This window comes from Diabrotica undecimpunctata, chromosome 2 (assembly GCF_040954645.1).
Source record: "Diabrotica undecimpunctata isolate CICGRU chromosome 2, icDiaUnde3, whole genome shotgun sequence".
NCBI lineage: Eukaryota > Metazoa > Arthropoda > Insecta > Coleoptera > Chrysomelidae > Diabrotica > Diabrotica undecimpunctata.
Window position 1 is genome coordinate 11,025,884 of NC_092804.1, and position 27,673 is coordinate 11,053,556.

The 27,673-nt window shown below is 33.1% G+C and overlaps 1 protein-coding gene and 2 pseudogenes across 2 annotated transcripts in view; all 3 read left to right on the top strand.

The window, feature by feature from the left end:
• The window catches only part of LOC140434177 (uncharacterized), a 929,087-nt gene that overhangs the window by 689,730 nt on the left and 211,684 nt on the right, over nt 1–27,673 (top strand). The window lies entirely within an intron of this gene.
• LOC140433182 (xaa-Pro dipeptidase pseudogene) lies at nt 2,456–6,653 on the top strand (annotated as a pseudogene).
• Nucleotides 23,092–24,337, top strand: LOC140433183 (mitochondrial uncoupling protein 4 pseudogene; annotated as a pseudogene).

Consider the following 27,673-nt stretch of genomic DNA (forward strand, 5'->3'; position numbering starts at 1 on the left):
ATTGCCGCAGTCTTTAATAATTCCCCATTTGGTACATAAAGCCAGATTACTACTCACGATTGTTAAATCAACAGCACTGATATTATTGTTGGGAAGCTGAAACAAGGTTGCTGAACCATCATTTAGGATGGTCAACTCGTTATCAAATATAAAGTCAACTATTTTTTTACCACCTTTATTAATTAAACATTTATCCCAAATTGGATGATGAGAATTTATATCGCCCATAATGATTAATTTTTTTATATCTAGGTTTTCTAACATGGAATTTAAAAAAGGCACTGACATTTCATTATTTGAACTTGAATAGATATTTATTAGGAATATGTCATCAATTTTTGTTATAATATATTGGACTTTGTCCGAATTATATTTTTTAATAGTCTGAAATGAAATAAAATTTTTAATACAGGTAGCTACCCCACCATAGCCATCATCCCTATCTTGTCTAATAATGTGATAAAATTTTAGAGTAAAATTGAAATCTTCTTTAAGCCAAGTTTCATTAATAACTACTATATCTGGGTCCTCTTTAGAGACTAAATCAGTCAGAGTATCCCTATTTGAATTGATACTTCTGATGTTCCATTGAATGATTTTTATTTTTGTTTTTAGGATCATTCTAAGTTTTAACCTATTAATCACTATCTGAATAATTGTCTAAGTCCATATAGGACTTAAGGTTAGAATGGGAAAGAACAAGTTTTTTAACCATATTTAAATTATCTGGTGAAATATTAATAAAGTTCATACATGATTTTAGGAAATCTTGTGAAGGTATTGTATCGAAATTATAATTACTATGCGATGCACTGGCATTCCAGGCTGAATTTGGATTTACGTTATATGAATTAGAAGATTTTGGTTCCGATTGGGAGGGTATTGGAGATTTAGATTGAGATAAGGCAGTTAAAGAGGAGTAATTCTCTGGTCTACCATTTGGAACATAAAGACATTCATCATGTGCATTTCTGTCATAAGTTTGTTGGATTACTCTTCTTTTATTATTTGTATTTGATACTACTTGCTGAAATGTCCTTTTCGAAGATTTGAAATTGTGTGTTCTTCTTTCTGATGGTGAAACGGTATTGTACTGAATCGTTTTATTATTAAGGGGTTTTACTTTAGTACTATTACTCGGAAGGGACGGAAAATCTTTTGAATTGAAAATAAATTTGTCTTTTTCTATGTAATTTTTGGGAATGTATTCACTAGCTTCAAAAAAAGTTAAATTTTCGTAAGACATGAGTTCTTTAATATTTTTTTGACGTAAATATTCCGGACACGTACGCGCTGTTGAAACATGTGGACCTTTGCAAAAGAAACATTTCATAGTACAATCATCGGTATGTTTAAGTTCACCACAATTCATACATTTTTCTTTTGCTTTACAATTTGTTTTGGTGTGTCCAAATCTTAAACAATTGTAACATTGTGTTACTGGGGGAATGTACACATTAACCAATTTTGGTAGATTGTAAAAATTTATTGTTTTAGGCATTAAAACACCACTGAATGTGAACAAAACTGTACCTGTAGGTTCGTATGTAGTTGTATCCCCTTTGACTACTCTCCTGTTTAGCCTTTTAGCATTCAAAATTTTAATATCGCTGTTAGTAGAACAACATTCGATAAGTTCATTTTCATTTATTTCAACATCTATTTGACGTACAATACCTTTACAAGATATATAATTAAAAGGTATATAAATTTTATAACCTTGATCTAATAAATTTTTGTTATTTAGGAATGTATTTGCAGATTGATAATTATTAAACTCTACAGAAATTCTGTTTGAACCTTTGCTTCTAATTTTATTAATATTATTTAATTTTAAATTAAAAATATCTCTTGCAATTTTTATATTATTAAAAGAACCAACTCTAATATTATTTATATTTGTTGACTCTATAAACACAAAAAACGGACCAACATCTTTTTCAGAATACATATTGACAGTGACAGTTGAATTTAATTTTTTATTTACATTGGGATCAGGGGGGGTAACCCCCCCTCCACCTTATTCATAAAGAATCAGTCAGAAATGTCAAATTTTTGGTCACAAAAAATGAATAAAAAATTATTTTGATCAAACTAAAATTTAAAATAATATTACAGCAAAGTACAATGCTCAAAATACCTGTTCAATTTACAAGGATAGGTTTGATTCTGTTCTATTTTGCACAAACACGCACCTCTTTTCTTCGTTGACAGTAAGTAGCTCTTTACTGTACGAACGACGACAGGGGAATGTAAACGAACAGTTTGATAATTTTGAAATAACTTATACCAAATTCTTCTTTTTTATACCAAAACTTGAGGTATAGATTTGCGAACAAAAAACCACATAAACATTTGAACAATATTGTCTATTTTAGGTTGTGAAGCAACTGCATTGTCCAAGGTCAAATTTAAACCAAAATATACATTAGAAAAAGTTGGTGACCACAAGACAGTTGTCATTTTACTACCGTTTGTAGAGAATTATAAAACTTGTGCTCGTATGGTCCTTTTTGACATACAATCAGCTAATTTAATTTCAAAATAGACAAGCTACTTAAGTCATTCAACAGTTGTATAATTTTCGATTTTCTAGTTCACACATAATAAAACAATTTGATCTCGAATAATTTCCATCCTGTGTTTTTGATTTATCTACACACAATGGCAAATACACATATAGGAAATATATCTATGGGTTCTCATACTTTAGAAATTCCACCTATACTATATGAAACTAATAGAAAAAGACTTGTCGAACGATTAAAAATAATTGAAGAAAACTCTGTTGTGGTTCTCCAAGGTGGATCTGAGGTTTCCATCTATGACTCGGACACAAGCTACATATTCAGGCAGGAAGCTTACTTCAATTGGTGCTTTGGAGTTACCGAACCTGACTGCTATGGAATTATAGACGTTGTAACAGGAGATTGTTATTTATTTTTTCCACGTCTTCCCATAGAGTATGCGGTGTGGATGGGTCCTCTCACTCCTTTGGACGAATTTAAAAAGAAATATAACTCACAGTATGTACACTATGTGGATGAACTAATACAGGTACTTCAAAAACTCAACAGAAAAACTTTACTGACATTGAATGGTGTCAATAGTGACAGCGGTTGTATGTTTAAAGAAGCTACTTTTGAGGGCATCGATAATTTTAAAGTCAACCATAAAATACTTTTCCCAATAATAGCCGATCTTCGAGTTATCAAAACAGACTATGAGCTAGACGTATTGAAATATGTTGGTGATGTATCTTCAGCTGCACATAGACATGTAATGAGATTTGCTAACGCCGAAAAATTCGAATATCAGTGTGAATCAGAATTCTTAAACTACTGCTATAAACATGGCGCTTGTAGACACGTTGCGTATACCTGTATATGTGGATCGGGTAATAATTCAGCAGTTTTGCATTACGGGCACGCTGGAGCTCCCAACAATTATAAACTGGAAGATGGAAATTTGTGCCTATTTGATATGGGAGGCGAATATTACGGCTACGCAGCAGACATTACAGTAACCTTTCCTGTTAATGGAAAATTTTCTCCTCAACAACGAATCATATATGAAGCTGTTTTGAAATCAAATCAAGCTGTGCTCAAAGCTATTAAACCAGGAGTATCATGGACAGATATGCATCTACTAGCCAATAGAGTTTTGTTAGAAGATCTTACGAAAGAGGGACTTCTACAAGGCTCTGTAGATGATATGATAGAGGCTGATATTGCTCATATCTTTCAGCCTCACGGTTTAGGGCACTTAATTGGTTTGAATGTACATGATGTTGGAGGTTACTTAGAAGGAAACCCAGAGCGATCCACAAGACCTGGATTAAAAAGTTTAAGAACTGCTAGGATTTTAGAAAAAAATATGGTCCTAACTGTCGAACCTGGCTGTTATTTCATTAATATACTATTAGATAATGCCCTAGCTGATTGCTACAGATCTAAGTTTTTAGTGAAAGATGTTATTAATACTTATAGAAATTTCGGTGGTGTTCGCATTGAAGATGATGTTATAGTTACAGAAGATGGAATACGAAATTTAACCAAAGTTCCAAGAACTGTTCAGAGATTGAAGACTGGATGGCGGGAAAAGATGAAGACAACAAGTATACATGATTATTAAAAATATGACAAAAACTTTATATTTTGATAAATCTTATATTTACATTATTTTTGTGATTATTCTTCTTCTTCTTCAGCATTACCCTTTTCAGGGGTCGCTGTTCTTTACTCGTCGTTACTACTCATTTATGTCGATTGGGTCTTCTTCACCTAAACCTTCATCACTCAAGTCCTCTGCTACACAGTCATTCCATCGTCTCCTCAGTTTTCCTTTACCTCTCTTTCCATCAAATTCTAACAGCTCTATACTTAGTTTCACATAGTTTTCATCTCAAAGTCTAATATGACCAAACCATTGCAGTCTTGGTTTTTGAATCTTTTTTGAGACTGCTCTTTCTCTAATAAAGTCGCTTCTGATCCTGTCCCTTCCAGTCTTACCAAACATCCAAAGCAACATTTTTATTTCAGCTACCTCCATCTTCTTTTCCTGAATCTTATTTACAGGCAACACTTATACAACCGCTGTACACCAACGCAGGTCTCATCACACTCTTGTAAATCTTTTCTTTTAGCTCGTTCCCAATTTTTCGATCACAAAGTACCTCGCTAATTCGCTTACAGTTAAACAAACCAGCCTGTATCCTGTGGGAAATTTCTCGATCTAGTGTCTTTTTTTTTCGTTGTGTAGGTTTAAATTCTCGTACTCTTCCTAGTTTTCTTCAAGCAATTATATATCCCCAACCATTCTTCTTCCTCCCAACTCCTCCTCCTCCTCAGTCCTAATCCCTTTTGGGATGTGATGACACTATCAAACCTTTACAGTTTTTGCACGATTTCTCTCCATCCTTCTCTGTCCTGGGCTAGTTGTTCGGCTTCATGTAACCCTTAGTTAATTAATATTTTTGTTTGATCTACCCAGCGGCTTGGAGATCTTCCCCTAGGTCTCTTTCCTTTAACTCTACTCTCTTTCCATCGTACCTGTTCTAATAGCAATTTGTCCAAAAACTGCAAATGTCTCTGTTGTATTTGTTTAAACCATCTATGCTTTACTTTAAGTTGTTCTAATATCGATACGTTAGTGCGATGATCAATCCAGGATATTCTCAACATGCGGCGGTATACCCACATTTCAACAGCGTCCAGTTTATTTTTATCCGCAGGTCTACGTTTCGGATGCATATGTCGCTATGGGAAAAATGAGTGCCCTTACCAGCCTTAGTTTTGTGTGTATTGTTATGCTAGAATTTTTCCAAACTGCTACCAGTTTCATCATAGCTGTTCTAGCAATAGTCAACCTTTTACGTATCTCTCTGTCACACTCTCCGTCATTTGTTATTAGGGACCCCAGGTATATGAAACTATTTACTGTCTACTATCATGATCTTTGTCTTACTCCTATTTAGCTGTAGTCCATATGTTTTGCTTTTTTCCTCCAGACGTCTCATTATGTCTTCCATTTTTTCTTGATTCGCTGCGATTATTAAAGTGCCATCTGCATATCTCAAGTTATTATTTATTTGACCTCCTACTGATATTCCGCCCTTCCATCCGTCTAATACCTTTCGCATAATGTATTCACTGTAGATATTAAACAAAGTTGGCGAGATTATGCATCCCTGCCTGACACCTGCCACTGTTCTGAAATGATCTGAATGGGTGTTGTTTATTTTTACTGTGCACTTATTATTTTCATATAGACTTCTGATTAGTTGAATTAAGTGGTGGGGCTACAACGAAAGTTGTAGATATTTTATTTATCTACAACTTTGCAATTTATCGTTTTTCCATAGGACTTAAATTCTGCTATAAATCATAATAAACAGTTTTTTACCCTTAAAAACTCATCCCTTTCACTTCCCTACCACATATTGCCGGTAAACCCTTTTTCCTTGTAAATTGTTGTTATATTATACATACACATTGATTAGTGTATATTGAATTTTAGACATCACTTTATATTACCATTTATTTTATACTTCACTCAAACAGCCATATTTAAAGTGGTTACTTAATTATTTCATCACAGTTGTACTCTAAACCATTAATTCGAACTGAATTGTCACAGTAATCAAATCATACAGCCCAATAAATTCCAGTCGAAATCTTCAACAGATTTGTTGCTACTCCTCGCGTAGAATTTTAAGAGCGAACAACCCTAAAGCAACTTATGCTCTTAAAGGGAATGTTATCGAAACAATAACTTGTCGTGAACTGATACGGTTATTTTAACGAGCAAGAGATTCTGCTTTGGCTAAGACCAAAGAGAGCCCTCAACGCTCTCTAAAGTTTCCGGTAAAACTTTGTCAGAGTCGGATTTTGTTCTTAAATACTTACGGTGTTTTAGGTAGGTTAATCCTTTTACTTTTTGTTTAAATCTCTTTAAAGCAGGGTTATTATATATGCGAAAATAACTAGGTCATGTTTAAGGCAGATGTCAAGAATATGACAAACAAGGAAGGCCAGATAGTTAATCAAGAAGTGAATGGCGTTATTTTATCTAAACAAACAAGATTAACTACAAAAAATAACAATAAATTCATATATCACATTCGGTGAAAGACACAAGTTACTATAAATTTAATATACTGTTTGTAAACCACTTCATAATTATTAATAAAAAAACTAATACATTCACACAAATGTTAATGTTTTTAATTGTTTTTTTTTTAATGTTGATATCTAAGTGAGTAGCTTATACAGAAGAATTTGTCGCCACACCGGCCGTAAATCTAAAAAATAGACTTCGTTAAATGGATGATAACACACATAGACCATCAGATTTCAATACGAAATTCGAGCACGATTTTGTCCCTTATGCCTTTTTTTGTATTAAAAATAAATATCTGTATAAGATAAGTAAAAAATAAGGAAGTTTAGAGTTGGACCAGGGTGCGTTTTTCTGAAAATCGAATTTTCCTAATTTTCCGCAACTTTTCTGCGGTAAAATTTTGTTGTCACGACCTAGGGGTAGCGAATGAAAAATCTGTGAAGACATACAGCTGATTTTGCTTCGTTTTTTTTAAACAATCTTAAAACGTGAAAAACCTAATTTTTGTGTATAAAAAGTTTATGATACATTCTAGAGAAAAATGTTTCAAATAAAAGTTGTAGATCATAAAAAGTTTGTTTGTCATAGGTTTTGTTTTGTTTTGTTTTGGAAAGTGTGCTTTTTCACCACCTTTTCATTGAGTTCATAAACATAATTGTTTATATGCTAAAAAGTCAGTCCTTTTTCAAACGGTTTTTAATAACCATTTGCGAACTAAAGAATAATATCAGTGACTAGAACATTCAGCCGTCTGTACAGATGATTACAGAAGAACAAGCCTGTTTTCGTAAAGTAAGAAATTGTAATAATATACTCTGGTTGAAACAATTTACAAAAAGAAGGACGGACACGAATCAAGAAATCCTCCTTATGTTTGTTGACTTACAGAAGGCTTCCGATACAGTTGCTTTAAACAAGCTCTGAAAACCATTACTATAAACCAACATTAGTAATCAAAGCTTTACGAAGGGACCACATCGCAAATTAAAAATGGAAATAGGTTATTACAAAGATTTCTTGAGAACCGTTAAAACATTTATTGAAAGCAATAAATAATTTCAGCTGCGAATAAAGTGTTTTCTCTTGGTTGAATCCAAATATTAAAAACAGTTTTGTTACTAAGTGCGAAATTAAAGTGTCATTCTACCTAGAGAGAAGAAAAATTGTAAGTACAGTTATTATTTAATTCCTATAAAACCATTTAAAACATATCGCATTGAAATCATACCCATAAAAGATCCATTTGTGTATGTTTTTTGAAACCGATAAGCCAAACTACTTGCCAAAAATTAGTACAAAAAGGCTCTCACTTGAAAACTAGCAAACGAAGAAAATATAAATTAAAAATTAATAGAAATTTAGAAACTAGCACATCAGTCACCAAACAATTCTTCAGAATCAACCTCTTCTACAACATCTCAAATATTAGCCTACTCCAATGCTGTAAGCAATTTCAATTTACCATCTAACGAATAAGCAGCTAAGAGCCCTAGCAGATCGAATATTTGTGCCATATTTGAAAAAATGCTTCTCTTTAAAATGCATGTCTTCTTTAGTTGTGCAATTTGATATATTAGCTTATCATTGTGAAATTTCCATGCCATTTCTAGCGTTTTCGTATTTTTATGGCCTTGCAAAAGATAGCACATGTTGCACTTCATTGACTGAAGATAAAAATCACCCTATTGTAGTATTTCCTTAACAATAATATAAATTTCTATTGCATCTTCTAACTTGTCAGCTCCGCTTGAATAAATCGTCCAAATAAAAATCATGCTTAACAATTTTAGCCATTTCGGGATACTTATTTTAATTATCTTCCGCCAATTGAAAATGACATCGAATTACGAGTAATGATGCCGATGTTATACCATATGTGACCGTTTTCAGTTCATATATCTTTAAAACATTATCAGGATGTTTTCTCCATAAGATTCTTTAAAAAAAAACGCTGTTCATTTTATTATAACTTTTTTGCGAAAAGCACTAAACATTTTGTTAATATCAGTACATACAACATATTATTTGTATTGTCTGAATCGCAGTAAAATTAAAAAAAGACTTAATGAATTACTGGCTCACCTTGTTACAAATTATTAAGAGATAAACCTGTTGTAGTAGGTGAAGATCCATCGAAAACTACATGAAGTTTTGATGTTGAACTGTCGTTTTTTTATGCACACCGTGATGAGGTGAGAACAAACAGAAAAGAAATAATCAAAGACATCGAAGTACTCAACAAATTTTCAATAGGAAGTGACCACAGATTAATCCGAGCTAGAATACTATTAAATGTCAAATTGGAAAGAACAAAGATAATCAAACAAACAAGAAAAAAGAAATGGGTTCCCCTAGAAAACAACGACTTGTATGAAGATACACTAACCAGACATATACAAGACTTACAAAAAGAAATAGAAGATGTAGATCAAGCAAATGATGGCATAATAAAGCCTCGAAAAGTAACGGAAAGGAAGTGCTGCCGACCGTTCTGACCCATAGACATAAACTAAGCTAAAATAAAAAAGAGCTAATAGGTAAAAGAAGACAGCTGACGAAAAAATAGGGCTCTAACTACACAAAAATGAAGAAATTAAATAAAGATATACACTGGTCAACCCGAAAAGATGTAAGAGAAAACAATACAAGAGTAATAACTAAAATAAATCAAGAAAACAAAAGTTTAAAAGTTTTGAGGCGAAACACGAACAACATAGACAACAAAAACATGTACAAAATAAAAAACAAAGATGGAAACATTAGTACTGATTGAACCAAAATCATGTATGAGAGCACTGACGAAAGGCAAGATCAGCCCCTCCCCAAAATCACAAACCAGGGATCAGAATTATTGCCAGAAATAACTCCATACGAAATCAAAACGGCACTTTTAGAATTGAAAAATAACAAATCCACTGGCGATGACGGAGTGGTAATCGAAGCGATCAAACTAGATGGAAATAAAATTATCTAGGCTTTGGCCAAGCTTTTTACCCAATGCATCTACCAAAAGAAAACTCCTTCTCAATGAAACAATGCAATCATTATTTTATTACACAAGCAAGGAGACATAACAGATTTAAAAACTACCGTCCTATCAGTTTGCTTTCACACATGTATTAATGTTTCACAAAAATTATCAAAGAAAGACTGGACACTAAATTAGACTTTTATCAGCCTCGATTTAGATCGGAATACAGCACTAACTGCCACTTACTAGTGATAACGAACCCAATAGAGAAGTCGGCAGAATAAAACAAACCATTGGCACTGATATTTGTCGACTACGAGAAACCATAAGCCATCAGAAAATGTTAAAAGCATTGACAGAATGTCGAATAGACCATCGCTACACTAACATGATCAAATATATCTATTAAAATGCCACAGCTAGCCTAAGACTATCATCTGAACAAGAAACAAATAAATTCTGTATACAGCGAGGGGTACGGCAAAGAAACACCGTCTCTCCAAAGCTATTCACGAGGTTTTTAGAACATACATGTAAGAAGGCACATTTGAATGAGCATGGTATCAACAGAAATGCAGAAAAGCACGCTTCCTTGGAGGTCAGACTAAAGATTTATATGAACAAGACGCAAATAATGACTAATCTGGTACCAAATCGAAATATTGCTCTTAATGTAAGGGATATTGTGCAGACTACATCGTATAAGTACCTAGGACATGAAATTCGGTTGGGCAGCGATAACCAGACATGAGAGCTCCCACGTATGCACGATCACATATGCCTCAAAAGGAAAATATTCGACCAATGTGTGTTAGCTGTACTTAAATTTGGAGCGAAAATATTAACACTCACAAAAAAGGTACTTAATAAGATTCGCGTGACTCAGAGGGCTATGGAGCGCCAGCTGTTGGGTGTCTCTCTGAGAGACCGAATCCCAAACGAAGAAATACATATTAGAACAAAAACAACAAAAGCGATCGAAAAAATCGCGTCGTTAAAACGGAATTGGGCAGGACACGTCGTCAGATTATTAAGCAACCGATGGACAAAACGTATTTTAGAGTGGAGACCAAGACAAGAAGCAATACGTAGCAGAGGACGCGCACCAACTAGATGGACTGACGACCTGAAGCGTGTTAGCAATAACTGGATGCATGCCGAATAAGACAGAGACAGATGGAAAGAGTTGAGGGAGACCTATGTCCAGCAGTGGACGCCTACAGGATGATAATGATGATAATGATGATGATGATGATGATGAGATAAATAATAAGCTTCCTGAAATGTGTCTAAAAAACCATGTAAGTTGCCAAACTTTGAAAAAGAGTTTGTTTTTAAATATTATATACAGTACACAAATAGCAAAATATTACAATATGCGTCAGTTGTAATATGTGATGTTGAAAGATAATTTTTTGAATATAAATGCAAACTTTCGGATAACAGGAGAAAAGTTGAATTGAGCATTTAATGCATCACATGGTGATAAAATGCAACCGAAATTTATTTATCACAATTTAGATTTTGATTTAATTTTTGGGACAATTTTTCGGGAATGGTCACGTTATATATACATATATGCATATTTCAGACTGTCTAATGTATATGTCCATGTATATTTTGTCAGTTTGCGACATGGCTGCTTGGGTTTTTAGGTTTCATCGGCTGGCACTTAAACTCGATCTATGAGGATTCCTAATTTTTATTTGATTGTATGGGTTTGTAAGTTCAAAAAATGTTAAATTTTAAAATAGTTTTGGATCAATATCAACAAATTAAAAAAAATTAAAAACATGTGACAAAATAAATATTTATTAAAATTAACAAAACCAAATAACACCCGCTTTGTTAATGTGGATTTTATACAAAAATAAAGCTCGACTGAACAAACAACGCCTCTGGCTTATTAAAATATTGTATTTTCAATATTCATAAATATTAGATGTATATTGCAACATGGTTATTAATGTTACATTCATTAATTACGTAGTATATAATGAATATGTTTTACGAGTAATTTAATTAAAAAGCTAATACGTTCAGTAAACATTATTAAAATCTATTAGGATACACTATTTAACGTTATCGATAACACAAACCATTAGTTAATTTTGTACAAGTATTTTGTTGAATATGGAATATGTTTATTTTAAAAGTTTAAAATAATAAATGCTTAAAAATCTAATAATAGTAAAAATTTATTGATACGAACAACAGGTCATTAAGACCAAAGGCATTTTTATAAAATACAATCAGAACATTAACTAATTACAATTATTTTAATCAACACTTAAACTTAAGTATATACAAAGTACTTAATTGCTGTGAAACACCCGATGAACAATATTTCTCCCAATTAAAATAATAGACGTAAGATGTCTCAACTCAGCAGATAAAGGTAGCGACTATAGCCTAGTATTATGTAAAATAAGAATTATCCTGAAATAATTTCCACAAAAGAGAGCAGCGTCAACACAAACAAAAATTATAGTCGAAGAACGAAATACGGAATCCACGGAACACTTATACAGAAAAAGAATATCAAAGAAGTTTGCTGGGAATGAAATATTAGAAAACGATAACATCGAGGAAAACTGGAAAAATCTCAAAAATAACATAATTAACGCAGCAACAGAATCACTTGGAGAGAGGAAAGTAACGAACACTAACATATCAAAAAAAAAAACACCATGGTTTAGAAAGGAAATGAAGACAAAATGTGAAGAAAAGAAGAAAACCTTTTTACCATATTGAACACAACAAACACAAGAGGCGTATATCCACTATAAATTAATCTGCAATAAAATGAATACATTAGTTAGACAAATAAAAAGGGAATACTGGCAGATCTTTTCAAAACAGGTGAAACACGACTTCTACAGAACACAAAAAGAAATATGGAGAATGATCAGCGGACAAAGAAAAGAGATGAACGAACTAATAAAAATGAAACAGATTCAGAGGGAAACATGGGTAGACTACTTTTGATCCCTATTTGCTCTAGGTGACGATAATGAACCACCAACACCAAAGGTGACGACAAACGAAGAAATAAATATTGAAGAGGAAGAGGTAAAGGAAGAATTAAGGAAATTAAAAAATAGAAATCGAACGAACTTCTTAAGTACGGAGGGCCAGATTTGATCCTCCTTTGTTCCTCAAGAATGGAGATCAAGCATCCTAATACATCTCTTTAAAAAGACGGACAAATCGGACAAAAATAAAACAATACAATAAAAGTAAAAGTAGAAGAAGAACTAATTCGATCCTATTGAAGATGACAATGGAATAAAACGGGGAGATTCCCTGCGTCCTTTATTGTTTAACTTAATTATGGATGAAATAAAAAAGAAAGTAAGAACTAAAAAAGGATACCAAATAAAAGAAAAATAATCTGCTATGCAGACGACGCAATACTACTCTCTTAAAGTGAAGACGAATTACAACGTATGCTTCACCAATTTAATATAACCACCAGAAAATTTAATACGTTAATTTACTCAAAAAAGACCAAATGCATGGATAATAGAATAAATGAAGCAGTTTAAATATCTAGGCAATGCATTATCTAGCTACGAAAAGCTCGAAACTGAAGTGGAAGATCAAGTAAATAGAGCAAACAGAGACGCAGGCTGCCTGAATGAAACAATATGGAGAAATAAAAACATTATGAAAGAAATGAGGCAGAATTTACAAAACAGTCATCAGACCAATAATGACATACGCGGCAGAAACGCGACCTGACACAGAGAGGACAAAAAGGATATTAGAAACAGCAGAGAAGAAACACTTAAAAAAATTGATGGTAAAACACTATGGGATAGAGCTAGAAGTACAGATATACGACGTAGATGCAAGGTGGAGCACATCAAGAACTGGGTAAGAAATAGAAGAGTAGAATGGAACGATCATAAGGCGAACGACAACAAACAGAGTAGTAAAAATAGCAAGAGACGGTTCCCCAATAGGAAGACGATCAGTAGGAAGATCACGAAAACGATGGAACGACATCTTACTGCAGACACATAAAAAACATACATGAGACATAACCTTATTTATTTTATTCATAAATAATCATAGTAAATATCTTAATACTTTGATATTTTTATAAAAACTAATACCAATGGCAGAGAATGAATGTTTATAACCAAAAGTCCTGATTTATTCTCCTAACAATTAAAAAAAACAATATTTCCAGCTTTTTATGGGACCAATACACACAAATTAGAAATGTTTGGAAAGGTTTTTAAAAACCCCGCCCATAATGTCGTCAGACTTTTGTAGCCCACCTGTAATCCCCTTTTTATAAAAGACTTAATAGATACATGACCAGCAATAATATTCATCATCATTCAATCTTCGCTTATCCACTGCTGGACATAGATCACCCTCATAATTTTCCATCTATTTCGATCTTGTGCCTCTTACATCCAATTCCTATGACAACGTTTTAGATCGTCAGTCCAACGTGTTGGTGGACGACCTCTACTTCGGTAGGCATCATCTCTTGGTCTCCATTCCAGTATCCGCTTTGTCATTCGAGCCACGTGACCTGCCCAGTTCCATTTTAGTGTTGCTACTCTCTCTACTGCATCAGCTACTCCTGTTCTTTGTCGTAGCTGGCGATTTGCGATCTTGTCTCGTAGTGAAACGCCCAACATAGCACGCTCCATCGTCCTTTGACACACACGGATCTTTTGAACTGTTCTCCTTGTCATGGTCAACGTTTCGGCACCGTAAGTTAACACTGGCAAAACACACTGATTAAACGTTTTTCTTTTAAGGCATATTGGTATATCAGACGATTTGAAAATATGGTTCAGCTTGCCGAAGGCTGCCCAAGTCAGTCTTATACGACGGAGAAGCTCAACGGTTTGGTTATCGCAATAATATTGTCTTCCCTAAAATATACCAAACCACCCTTTTAACCGCTCCTCTTTGGATGGTCAGAAAACCCTTCCTAGTCTTGAGTTTAACAAAGACTAGTAATCAACTTAATGCTTTCTCTGTGGTTAAACAATTTTACAGTAAGATTGATGAGTACCAGAATTACCAACATATTTATATTGATGCCTTCAAATCAAAAAAAGGAGTGGGATGTGCCCTCATACACAACGACTACACTGCTTCATACAAAATCTCAAATTTTAGCACAGTCTATACAGGAGAACTATTCACAATCTACGAAGCATTAGAATATGCACTGAACGCCAACGTAGACAGGTTCCTGATAATAGTAGATTTCTTAAGTTCCATGAGTAGCTTAGGCACTATTTACCCAACTCATCCATTATTGCGATTGATAAAGAACCATTTGTACCAACTTCAGCAAAAGAATGCGATTGTAAAATTTATGTGGATTCCATCACATATAGGTATACATGGTAATGAAAGAGGAGATGCTGCCGCCAAATCTTCAGTTAACATTGAAGACTTGATAGAACATACCTATAAGAAAGATTTTCATCACTGGATTAACTCGACATTGAAAGAACGGTTCCGCTCAAGAATGGAATCAATCTCAACAAAAACTACGAGACATAAAAACAACAGTTACAAGATGGAAGAATATGTGTAGCAACAGGAAAGACCAAATTATAATAAACAGACTTAGATTAGGACATACACGCTTAACACATGAATACCATATTACTGGTGTTTATCCAATGTGCGGTAAGTGTTTTAACAGTTTAAGTGTCCAACATTGTTTAATTGAATGCCCTGCATATTCAAATGAGAGGAAAAAGTGTAACCTACCGGCAACGCTACGCGAGTGTCTAGAAGAAAACTGTGTCTATTCGTCTGTTTTAAGTTTTCTAAAATCAATAGGAATATACAACCAAATTTAAACATCAGTGCGTGTACAAATAAATGTGTTTTCTTCTATTAACCAATGTACTTAGTTTAACTCAGATTTATGTATGTAAAAATCTATGTATGTCAAAATCTGTATATATTATGTATCCAAAAAGGTAAAAAAATTATAATACCAGGCGGCGCTAATAACCACTTGCTGATACGCACAGGTTGATGGGCCTTAATTGTAAATAAAAAAAACTTTTAGTCTATTAATAAAAACCTATTTAAAAAATACTATGGAACAAAACAGGCTACGTAAAACTTAGATATTCTCTCTATTGAAAATTCTATGTCACTATCTTTAAACATTGATGATGTTATTGATACTTTTGCGCAAGAGAAAGCAGTTTTTATTAATGCTGCCCTTTTTATAGTTAAAGATATTATGTAACTTGTATACATGAATACATGTATATTGCTCCCTTTTAATATGTGGAAGGACAGGTCTAATGTTTTCCCCGACCTCAAGGTCTTTTGAAATTACTCATGAATAATCGTGCATAAAGATGAATGTAAATAAATTTTTTAATATTCATGAGAAATCGTTTTACGCTTCATTTATGTCATGTCAACGGGGGACGACTTTCACATCTTCTTTAATTTTCCACGTTGAGCTGAAAATACATTTTCAGATAAGGACATGTTATTTCCTGACTGACGGTTTGAATGATAACAGTATGTGAGTACGTGGTTGTAATGGTTCTCACAAGAATTTTGATTTTGTGTATTGAGTACGGTCGAGTTTATCTGAACAGAACGTGGTGAAAGTAATTACGTCGTTTTATTTATGGTATATCGGATCTTTACATTTCCTTTTGCCCTTCTTAGCTTTGTTTAACTGTCTTTTTATGTAATAGTGATCATAAGTTATAAAATGGCTATTAACATTTAAAATATATATATATATATATATATATATATATATATATATATATATATATATATATATATATATATATATATGAGAGCTATTTAAGAATTATATATCTATATAAAAGGCTATGATAACAAGTCACGCCGTTTGTCCAGTAAACTAACGACGCCATCTAGGAAAGAAATATGAACTACCACCATTTGACATTTCAATCATATTTTGTTTTTGAAACGATACGTTTAATTAATAATACCGTATTAATTACATATTAATATAATTAATAAATAATTTCAATAATATTTTTAAGGTAAAACTATAGTGTATTTTTATGTATGAGAGAGTAATAAAACAATAAATTATGTATGCAAATCCCTAAACTGTTGATACGGGTGACTCAATGAAAAACAGATATTTGTCAACAAGTTTACAGAAGTATATAGGAAAACAATTTTAAATTGAGTATGACCACCAGGTATAAAGGTTGGAGCAGAATAGAATACAATAGTTGTGAGGGTTACTAATCCCTAAATAAGGTTGCCAGTGTCGGAGTGATGGAGGTTAACAGGTACTAATGAATTTGCAAGAAATGTAAGATGTTTATTTTATTGGTTATATATAACCAATAAAAGTTTAATAAGTACCTACCTATTTGCAAAATAAAGTTTAATTCTTTAGATAAAATAAAACGTTTTATTTTATCTGAAATGAGTGCATTCCACGAAGTAAGGGTTTCAACAATCAAACATTTAATTCTTTAATTCCAGGAATCTACGACAGTAATTGACTAGATAATTACCTTCTAAACTTATTCCACAGAAAATGTGATAGTGGGTTTTTCCATTTTGTAGGAATGTCCAAGTGGCGTATTCAAAATTCTTAACAGTTCACTAAAAGTAGGTACTTCAGTTGCAAGGTGCAGTTTATTGTGTATACTAGTGTTATGGAAAATTTGGAAGTGCCGTGTAAACGCCGAAAAATTGGTCCTTTAACAGTTAATGAAAAAACATTAATATTTAATTGTTTTAAATCATTTACAGACAAACGTTTATGTGAAAGTGTTGATGAGACCGTTGAGTTAGTTAGCAGTACACTTGGTGTTGGGAAATCTACGATTTACAGAGTTATTAAAGAAGAGAAATGTGGTAGTTTTCAAATGCCACGTAATGCTCCAGGGAAACCAAAATTTCAAATAGAATATCATTTTAAAGAAGGACTTCGACGGAAAGTGCATGAATTCTTCTTAAGACAAGAATTTCCAACATTGGATAAAGTTCTTGTCTCAGTTCGAGATGAGGATTACCCAGAAATGAGTCGAAGTACGTTATGGAAACTTTTAAAAGAAATAGGCTTCCGCTGGAAAAAGAATCCCATCCTCTATTTTATTAGAAAGAAGCGATATTGTCATATGGAGAAGACATTTTCTAGGAACCATAAAGGAAATGAGAAACCAAAAAAGAAAAATATTTTATCTTGATGAAACATGGATCAACGAGGGTCATACACCAAATAAATTTTGGCAGGATGAAACTGTTACAAGTCAAAGGCACGCTTTTGTAAATAACTTATCTACTGGTTTAAACCCACCATCAGGAAAGGGACGCAGGCTGATAATAGTACACATTGGCAGTTCAGACGGTTTTGTTGAAGGTGGTTTATTAACTTTTGAATCAACTCGTACCGGTGACTACCATGAAGACATGAACGCTGATGTCTTTCAAGAATGGTTCGAACAAATGATAGATCTTCTTCCTAAGAACTGTGTAATAGTAATGGATAATGCAAGTTATCACTCCAGACTTATAGAAGGACTGCCCACAACCAAGTGGTTAAAAAAAGACTTGCAGAATTGGCTGAGTTCAAAAAATATTACGTACCATCCCGGATCTATACGAAAGGAACTTTATTCGTTGTGTGCCCTTCATAAAGAAAAATTTAAAAAATACGAAATTGATGAAATTGCCAAAAATCGTGGAATGACAGTACTTAGATCCCCACCGTATCATTGTGAATTAAACCCGATTGAACTGGTATGGGCACAGATAAAGAGTGAAGTTTCAAGAAAAAATACCACTTTTAAAATTCATGATGTTAAACAGTTGTTTTTGGAGGCCGTAAATAATGTAAAACCTGAAAACCGGGAAAAGGCAGTAAATCACACTATTAAAGAAGAGGAAAAAATGTGGAAGCTGGACAATATTACTGATAAAATGATCGAGCCAGTTATTATAAATCTTGGTTCTGAAAGTTCATCTTCTGAATCTGATTTGGATTTGTAACAAGTAGCTGTAAGTTTTATATTAATATTTTTATTCATCTATTTAACATACCTTAGACGGTTTTAAAAACTCTTTTTCTCTTTTGTAATTTTTAAAAATTAAAAAAAATGTGAATTTTTTAAAACCCTTTTTAATGTAGGCCAGTCAGTTCTAATATAGTATGTGATAAAAGAGGTCACTTTTGTTTACATACACATAACACTTTATAACACTGAAATAATTCATTTATTTTTTACAATTATTCAAAGTAATTTTTCAATTAATCTTGAGCACGCCCATGGAGTGGTCGGAGGTACCAGTTAAAATTATGCTAATTACTCTCTCGTTCATAAAAATAAATAAATACAAAATAATTTGAAGATTTATGTTAGTTTAGATTTAAAATCCTAATGCCATCTGAACAAAGAAATCTGAACTACTGACATTTCAACCAATGAGTCAATCATATTTTGTTTTTTAAACGTTTAATTGATAATACAAAAAATATTAATTAAGTACATATTAATATATTTATTAATTATATTATTATTATTTTTAAAGTACGATCTAATACAAAATAATTTAAAGTCTTTTGTAACAATAAAACACTGAAAACTTTGTTTTAAAAATTTCCACAACATTTATTATAAAATCTTAACACTACAGCTGTTTCGGCAGATTTCCTTTCTCTTTATAGTCTTTAATGAAATAGGTTGAGGAGGAGGTAACTGTTTGTCTCAAGTTGGCCATTCAGAATTATATCTATGTTTTTTAATTTGTTAATTTCCATGGATTCTAACAAGGATAGCTTAAGGCCTTTATTTTGAATGTGAAGAATTTAAAATTCGTCATTAAAAGAATGATTATGATCTAGAAGGTGAAGTGCGTATGTGGAATCTGTTTTTCCATTATTGAAAGCCCTTTTATGTTCTGCTATTCGTTTATTAAAATTTTTACCAGTTTGACCGATGTAAGTTTTTGGGCAGTCGCCACATTTAAGTTTGTATACACCACTGTGTAAGTGCTTTTTATTTGGCTCTTGTTGTTTTTAATATATTTGCCTAAGTTGTTATTTGTTTTGAAAGGTGGTGTTATTCCTTTCTTTTTTATGTGTTTTGCTATTTTTGTTGATATTTTGCCTCTATATGTAATCGAGCAGAAGGTACTGGGTTTTTTCTCTGGTGGTGGAAATACTAATTTCAGGGCTTTCTTGTGTAGTTTTTGATTTAAAATTTTATTAATTGTTTGTTCGTTGTATCCATTGTTTACTGCTATTTGCTTAATGATATTTAATTCTGTCTCAAAGTTGTATTTTGACATCGGAATTTCTGTTAATCTATGTAACACACTATGATACTTTATGTATATGCTCTAAATAATTTTTTTTTGTTACAGGTAAGTCAGTTAGGAAATAATTAAAAGTGGTAAGTTTTAAATATATGTTTTATTAAAGGCGCGTGTTAGTAATACGTAAACTTTATTTGGCATTCATCACAATCATTAGCCGTTTTAAGTCCACTGCTGAACATATGCCTCCCGTAAATAATTCCTTTCCATCCGATCTTGAGTACCTTGAATCCAGTTGTGCCGGATGCGCTTGATGTCGTCCGACCACCTCGATTACGATAAGCATGGTGTCTAAATCTCCATTCTAAAATTTTCTTGGTCCATCTTTCATCTCTGACTCTGACACTATTTGGCATTAAGAAAGAGTATTAAATCAGTGTCTTTGTGATTTATATTATATCATAAACTTTAATTGATATACTATCCTACAGTTAGTACTTAATAGTTAGTAGTAATTGGGAGAGAAATATTAAACATGACACAAAAGAAATAACATTGATGAAGCAGCAGGCCTTCATAAATCACAAACACTTACAGACGCTCAAAGAAATCCAATAATTAATATTGAAGATATAAAAACAACGTGGATGAATTACGTGAAAGCAACATTTAAAGACAATAGAAGTTTCACTAGGACATAAAAGAAAAATGGCAAAACTGGATCACCTATTCTCGATGCAGAAGCCGAAGTAGAAGTGGCAGGGGGCTCTAAATAATTTAGAATAATTGGGCATACCCAAAAAAAAAAACAAAATATCTCAAATTTTCAGATAATAATCATGTTTAGTTTTTCCATCCAAAACGTCTTATTATATATGTCGTTCCCCATTATCTCTCGTTTTGCCAATATATTTAAGGAAGACTTCAGGATCCAAGTACTATCCACATCAATACTCAAACTTACATGTTAGCTACGGCATGTTGACGATACATTCGTCATTTGGCCCCATGGCAGGGATGCTTTGGTGGCTTTTCAAGCTCATCTACATGGTATACATCCTAGTACGAACTTCACGATGGAGAGGTAAACTGATTCATCCCTACCGTTTCTCGACGTTATAATAAAGAAAAAGCAATCTCAAGGTTTTCATCACTGTGTTTATCAAACACCTACCCATATCAATCGTTACTTTCATGCCACCTCTCATAATCCAACTTTACAAATTAATTCGGTCATTAATACTTTCGTTTCCAGATTAATACGCCTTTGTGATAATGCAAAAAGACCCGCTAAGGTCTCTAGTTTAAAACAATCCCTTATCCAAAACGGTTACTGTGAAAACCACATCAACAGTCATCAATCTCCCACTCAATCTCAACCCAATGAGAAGTCATAGAAAATGAAAAAAGGCCAAATTGTCACAATAATAGAGATGACGGTATCCTGTTACCTTCGAAAAAGAGGTTTCTCATAATGAAAATATCGTTTGCTCCACACTCCAATCAAAATCTTTCATCAGAAATATTCACCGACAACCCCACGCCAACCCCCACGATAACCTCCACCTATGACCAAAGAATGCCCGAAGATCGTCTTCCAAAACAAATCCTAATGTGGCAACCTCATCGTAAAAGAAAAAGAAGAAAATTTCGCCTAAGTTGGAGAGACGGCATGAAGAGGAAAATAAGAGATGGAGAAATAAAGGACAACCTATGGACGGACCGAAAAAATGGCGATTGGGTATCGGAAGACATAGAAAAACGTTTGAAACCGATATATACAATACTTCAGTTTGCTCTAGCCTTGAGCATAAATAATATTTTTACCTAAAGATTTTTACCTAAAATATTTTATCATCCCTTATTTTTGCGCTATATTTATTTTTACGCTCGAAAAAATTATGGTAATTTTAATGGGTACTTTTTGTATTGTAATGTTTGATTATACCACAGAATACTGATCACAACAAGAAGCGAAAGCTTTGTCGGAACCTTTGATGTTGGGAGGACAGAAATTCAGAGTGACAGTAGCAATAAAACTATTCATTCGTACACGAAGAAAAGTAGTGAGGAAGTCGTTCAAAACTGTAGTCAAATGATAGTTACACTGAGAAAAATGAAGTAATCATTTTTAAGTAATCTGTTTTGTATGAATTTAAAATTTGAGATGCTAGTTTTACTCGCATTTTTTCAAAAGATGTAGGATATATATGGGAGTGTGTTAGTTTTGGTGCACACTTATAGAACTGCTTTTTATCTTCATGATAAAAAGTTTCTATAAATGACCAAGATGTTTTTTTGTCATCAAAATAAAAAACATTATTAATTAAGTTATTTCTAGTGGCTTTAATTAAATGACATGGATCAAATATATAAATAATTTTTTGTCCATTGACATCAAATTCTGAGTTAGCTGGAGAAATCCCCAGTAATTTACTCAATTTTAGAAAATTTGATCCCATATCAGTAACAAGACAATTCACATATAAACCTGATTGAAATAGTTTAGAAATACATTCTTTTATAATAGGAAGAAGGTGATTTGCTTCAAAGGTACTGTTTACAAAGAAATATGCTAGTTGTTGTTTCCAAGTTGAATATAAGCCTCGAACCATTATCACAAGTACATTTTGTGCAATTATTGATTCCTTTTTCCCATTTCCTATATCATATAGACCAACAATCTCATCACGACCTGTATCAAAAAATAAATTACTTTTAATAGACATTTTATCAATACAAATACTACAGTGTCCTGATCTAACATTGTGTTCACTTTTAACTTTAGGGCATCAAATATTTGGTCATTATTCAAACAAGGTTTACAGACCAAATTTGTCAGTAATTTTTTTGAAGACTTCGTTTTGAGGGCAAATACAATATTCTTTCCATAAAAGCATAGGCTCTTGGGCCCAAAAAATATAGTGTTAATGCAAATTGTTAACACAATAAAATCCTCCCTTTGGTGCAGCCATCACAATAAGTTTATTTCACAAATATATTAAATTAACTAACTAACTAAATAACTAACTAAATTAATTATACTAACTATTAAAAAACAAACACCAAACACTTCTCAATACATAAACAAACAAGACATCAAAACTACATAAAACATGGCGGATTTCACACATGCGCAAAGAAATTTGTATTGCGAAAAAGCCCTCCGTTTCGCTTCTGGTTGTGATTAGTATTCTGTGATTATACTATTAAATTTTGACATATCTGACATAATTACATATAAATATAAGTATTAAATTAAAATTGTCAAAAATTATTATTCGGTTTTACTAAAATTTTTTGTAGTAGTTCCTAACAAATTTGGAAACTAATTAAAAACTGTAGTTATTTTAGTTTTGATGTGATTATAGATGCAGTTATCATATTTTACAATTCATAATTCTAAAATTTAGATAACATGGTAAAAAATGCAGCGTCGCAATGATGAACAAAATTTACAAGTATGTGAAGTATCAGATGTCGAAAAGAAGCCTTTGATAAACGTAGATGCATTATGGTGTATGTATATGTGCTCGGTGCTCGCTGCATGTAATGCAGAAAATGTGACGTACCCGTTAGATCTCATAAAAACTAGACTTCAGATTCAAGGTGAGAAGCAAAGTAAAATTGGTGAAGGTCCCAAAAAAGGCATGTTGGGTACAACACTAGATATAATTAATAAAGAGGGTGTATTCGGATTGTGGCGAGGAATCAGCGCTGTATATCTAAGACACTTAATCTATTCAGGTACCAGGTTGGTTCTTTATACTCAGATGAGAGAATATTACATTAAACGCCATCCAGATCAGAAAACTTTTGGTTTTTGGCAAGGAGCTCTTGCAGGTTTAACGGCAGGAGGCATTGGTCAATATCTGGCTAATCCAGCTGATCTTATTAAAGTGCAAATACAAATGGAAGGTAAAAGAAGACTACTGGGTCTTCCACCTAGAGTTCATGGTGTACCGGACGCGTTCGTTAAAATATATGACGCAGGTGGTATTCGAGGACTTTGGAAAGGATGGGTTCCCTCTGTCCAAAGAGCTGCTTTGGTAACTTTGGGTGATCTGGCAACATATGATCTTTCCAAACGCTTCATTCAGAAACATACAAACTTGCCGGATGAATGGGTATTACATGCCTTATCGAGTTGTTGTGCCGGATTTGCTGCAGCAACATTATCGACTCCCGCAGATCTTATTAAATCAAGAGTTATGAATCAACCAACTGATAGTCAAGGAAGAGGAACTTTGTACAAAGGAGCTGTAGATTGTTTAATGAAAGCTATTAAAGAGGAAGGATTTATGGCTATGTACAAGGGGTTTTTACCTACCTGGATTCGTTTAGGACCGTGGGCGTCTGTTTTTTGGCTTACTTACGAACATCTTCGCACATTAATGCAAGCAAAAAATTTTTAAAACATAAATATAATTTAATAAAAAGTGTAAATTCTAATAAATTTTTTGTTCTCAATCTAAAGCTATATATTAATTTCTAAAATTCTAGAATATTGTTAAAAATTAACATATCTATGTTTTTTATGGTTAATACAAACACAACTACAAAGGGAGTATTAAAGGAGTAGATGTACTTACTTACTAGTCCGTGGCTGTATAGAGCATATTTTGTTTGCCGTTTACTATATCCCAATAGCCAATTTCTTCTTCTAGTCATATTTCTTTTTTACCACATATGTCTTCTTCAGCTATTTTTATTTGTCCGCTTCACTGTAATCTGGAACGTTCTCTTTTCCCCGTTCTCTTTGATGTCCATTACCAACTTCTTAGCGTATTCTTATCTCGTCCATCCTTCGCATATATCGATACCATATCTAGTCATATAGAGTTTCCTTCACATATATTAGTTCTTTAATTCGTTCATTTTTCACCTTTTTCTTTAGTGCTTATTGGCCCTTCTTCTCCAAAGTATAATTTCCACTACGTTTATTCTGTTTTCCATTTATTTTATTTGTCACCCACGTCTTCGAGCCATACAGAGAGCAGCTTTCTAGTATTGTCTTAAAGATTTGGGGATTAGTTTTGCTTGTAATATCATCGTTCCATATAAACGAGTCTAATTGTCATTGTCGTTACTTTATTTATTGTATTGCTTGTATCTGTTTCGTCTGCTCCTGTAGTTGTTAAAGTTACCCCTAAGTATTTATAGTCATTCGTTTGTTTTAATAAATTGTGATTTATCTCCAGGTCTTTCCAACTTATGTGCAGTGTTTCCAATGATCATGTAACTGCAGTGTTTCCAATGACCATGTATTGTATTTTATTATAAGTAATTTCTAAACCCCAGCTTTCAAATTCTTCTTCCAGCTTTTTTATTATGTAGATGATGTCTAAAATTATTCATCGCCAATTAAAAGGCTAATGTTATGTACCACATATGGCTATAGTTACCACATTTCTATAGAGGTAAATTTTACAAAATTTATTAACAACGATTCAAAAGACAATAAAGATAAAGTATAGCGGACAAACAAAAAGAAAAAATATTGTTAGTAGGCGATTTTAATAGCAGAATAGGGAAGTCGGGTTCTCTTCTTGAGCGACGCAATAATTAGATAAAGTCTCAAGAAGGTAATCTTTTAAAAGCTCTTATCTCAAGCATTATTGTCATTATCATCCAGCCTCAAAAGTTCACTGCTAAACGTAAGCTGCTTCCTTGTGTTTCCAGCCCCGTCTATATTGTGCCACTCTTACCCAGTTTTCATTTTGACTTCTTAAATCGTCAGTTTTTTCTTGGTCTCCATTCCAATAACCTCTTTCGCCATTTCTGATCTGGCATTCGAGCTATGAGTCGTGTTTATCTCCATTTTAGTCTGGCTATTCTTTGGATGATGTCAGTCACCTTGGTTCTTCTCCTAGCCTCTTCGTTTTTTAGTTTGTCTCGCAGAGTTATTCCTAACATGGATCACTCAATTCTTCTCCGTGTGACTCTTAGTTTAGTAGCCGAGGCTTTTGTTAAAGTAAGTGTTTCTGCTCCGTATGTCAACACTGGGAGAATGCAATGATCAAATACTTTTCTCTCTTCAGGCATGTGGGCAGCTCATTTTCAAATCTACGAGTTCTACTTCTTGCCCACAAATACTGATGTTCTGGTTGGGCATCAGCTCTGTTTCTTAGTTTGATAATTTCTATTTTTCCCTTTTGTACGCCCCTTCTCAAAACTTTATTGTCTTAATTTTGCACTGTTGCTTGTTTAGTTGTTTCTGCTTTGTAGTTTCTTATGTCTTCTCTTTTTGCCTTTGTAATCGTCTTATTTATTTTATTTAGCTCTTCTTTGCTTGTACTATTATCTCCTTTTTTCTGTCGAATTTAATTTATAAGGGTTATCGTAAGTTGACTTAGTTTTTCATTCTATTTATTTGTTGGACAACATTTAGTTTGAGCCTGTTGCATTGTGTTGACTATTTTTTAATATATATTGATGTTTTTCAATAAATTATCAATATATTTTGTCAATTTCTTTGTTTCTTTCTTATTTATCAATTTGAGTCTTTCCCCAAGATGGGAAAGGCAGCGTAAGAGGATGTGGTACAATCATGTAAGACGAATGGATGAGAATAGACTCCCAAAAATTGCCTTAGAAAACAACCCGCCCGGTTCAAGACCTCCCGGAAGACCACCTAAAAGATGGAGGGATAGTTGGCAATCTACCTTCCAGGAAATTAACCAGAGGCAGCTTCAGAATTAAACAGATCGAAAAATCTCCAAGAAGTAGAACAAGAAGAAGAAGAGTCGTCCTTTTGGACGATTTCGTTATTTTCGATCTTAACCTATAATCACTTCTTGTACTAAACTTGTGTTACTTTTTTAAATAATTATTTTTTGTTTGTTAACAAATAAACGATTTCGTTCCTTGTGCTTTCATCAGAGCTTTCCCACGTCCATCTTCCGTGGTTTTTTCTTTTTAAAAAAAGTTATTTATTTGATAGAGATTGTTTTTCAAAAGGAAAGTTAACAGTTGTTTGCCTCTATTATTTCTGTTTTCGCTTCCAAAATTTCCCAATAATATTTCAGAGAGCTCTTCCTTAGTGCCTATTTTGGCCACTAAATCGCCACTTATTATTAAAAAGTAACCAGGATTTTCATTGATTGCACAGGATATTTTATCGAAGATTATTTGGACTTCTTCGTCTGAATGTTCTGTAGTAGGGGTGGTGCACTTGAACTATTTTAAGAATATATCATGCGCTTTAAGTAGACCACCCTTGTTGAGATTTGGTTTATTGACACAATTCTGTTGGCAATTATTTTGTGAATAAACAAATTGACGAATCCGACTGTCGATTCTTCTTATTCTTTATAGTATTATAAATGGCCTGATATGAGTGTGATAAGACTCTTTCACTTTTTTCTTACTTCACTGATACCCAAAATATCCCCATTCACTTTTGAGAGTTTTTTCTCCATTTCTTCGAATATGTCCTCGGTAGAAAGTGAACTAGTGCACGCACTTTGAGTAGGGTTGATTTACAGTGCCGGGTTTTTGGCAATTAAACACCGTTCTTGCCTTGCACGTTGATGAGTATTTATATGTATTTCCACGAGTAGCTGGGGACCGTTGGTCGATTCCTGGAGAGCCCCGCGTACAGGAACAAGGCTGATATTCAATGGTATTTTGTCCAGTATCCCAAAACTATCGTTAACGGCCGCATGATGTGCGATTATTAAATTAATTTTTAGCACGATAACTTTTACCTTAACTTACGGATTTTTTGCATATGGTTGTCTCCATATTTTTGTTGGATGGGATGTGGAGAAAAAGAAGTTGTAGATAGGAATCTCATGGGTCATG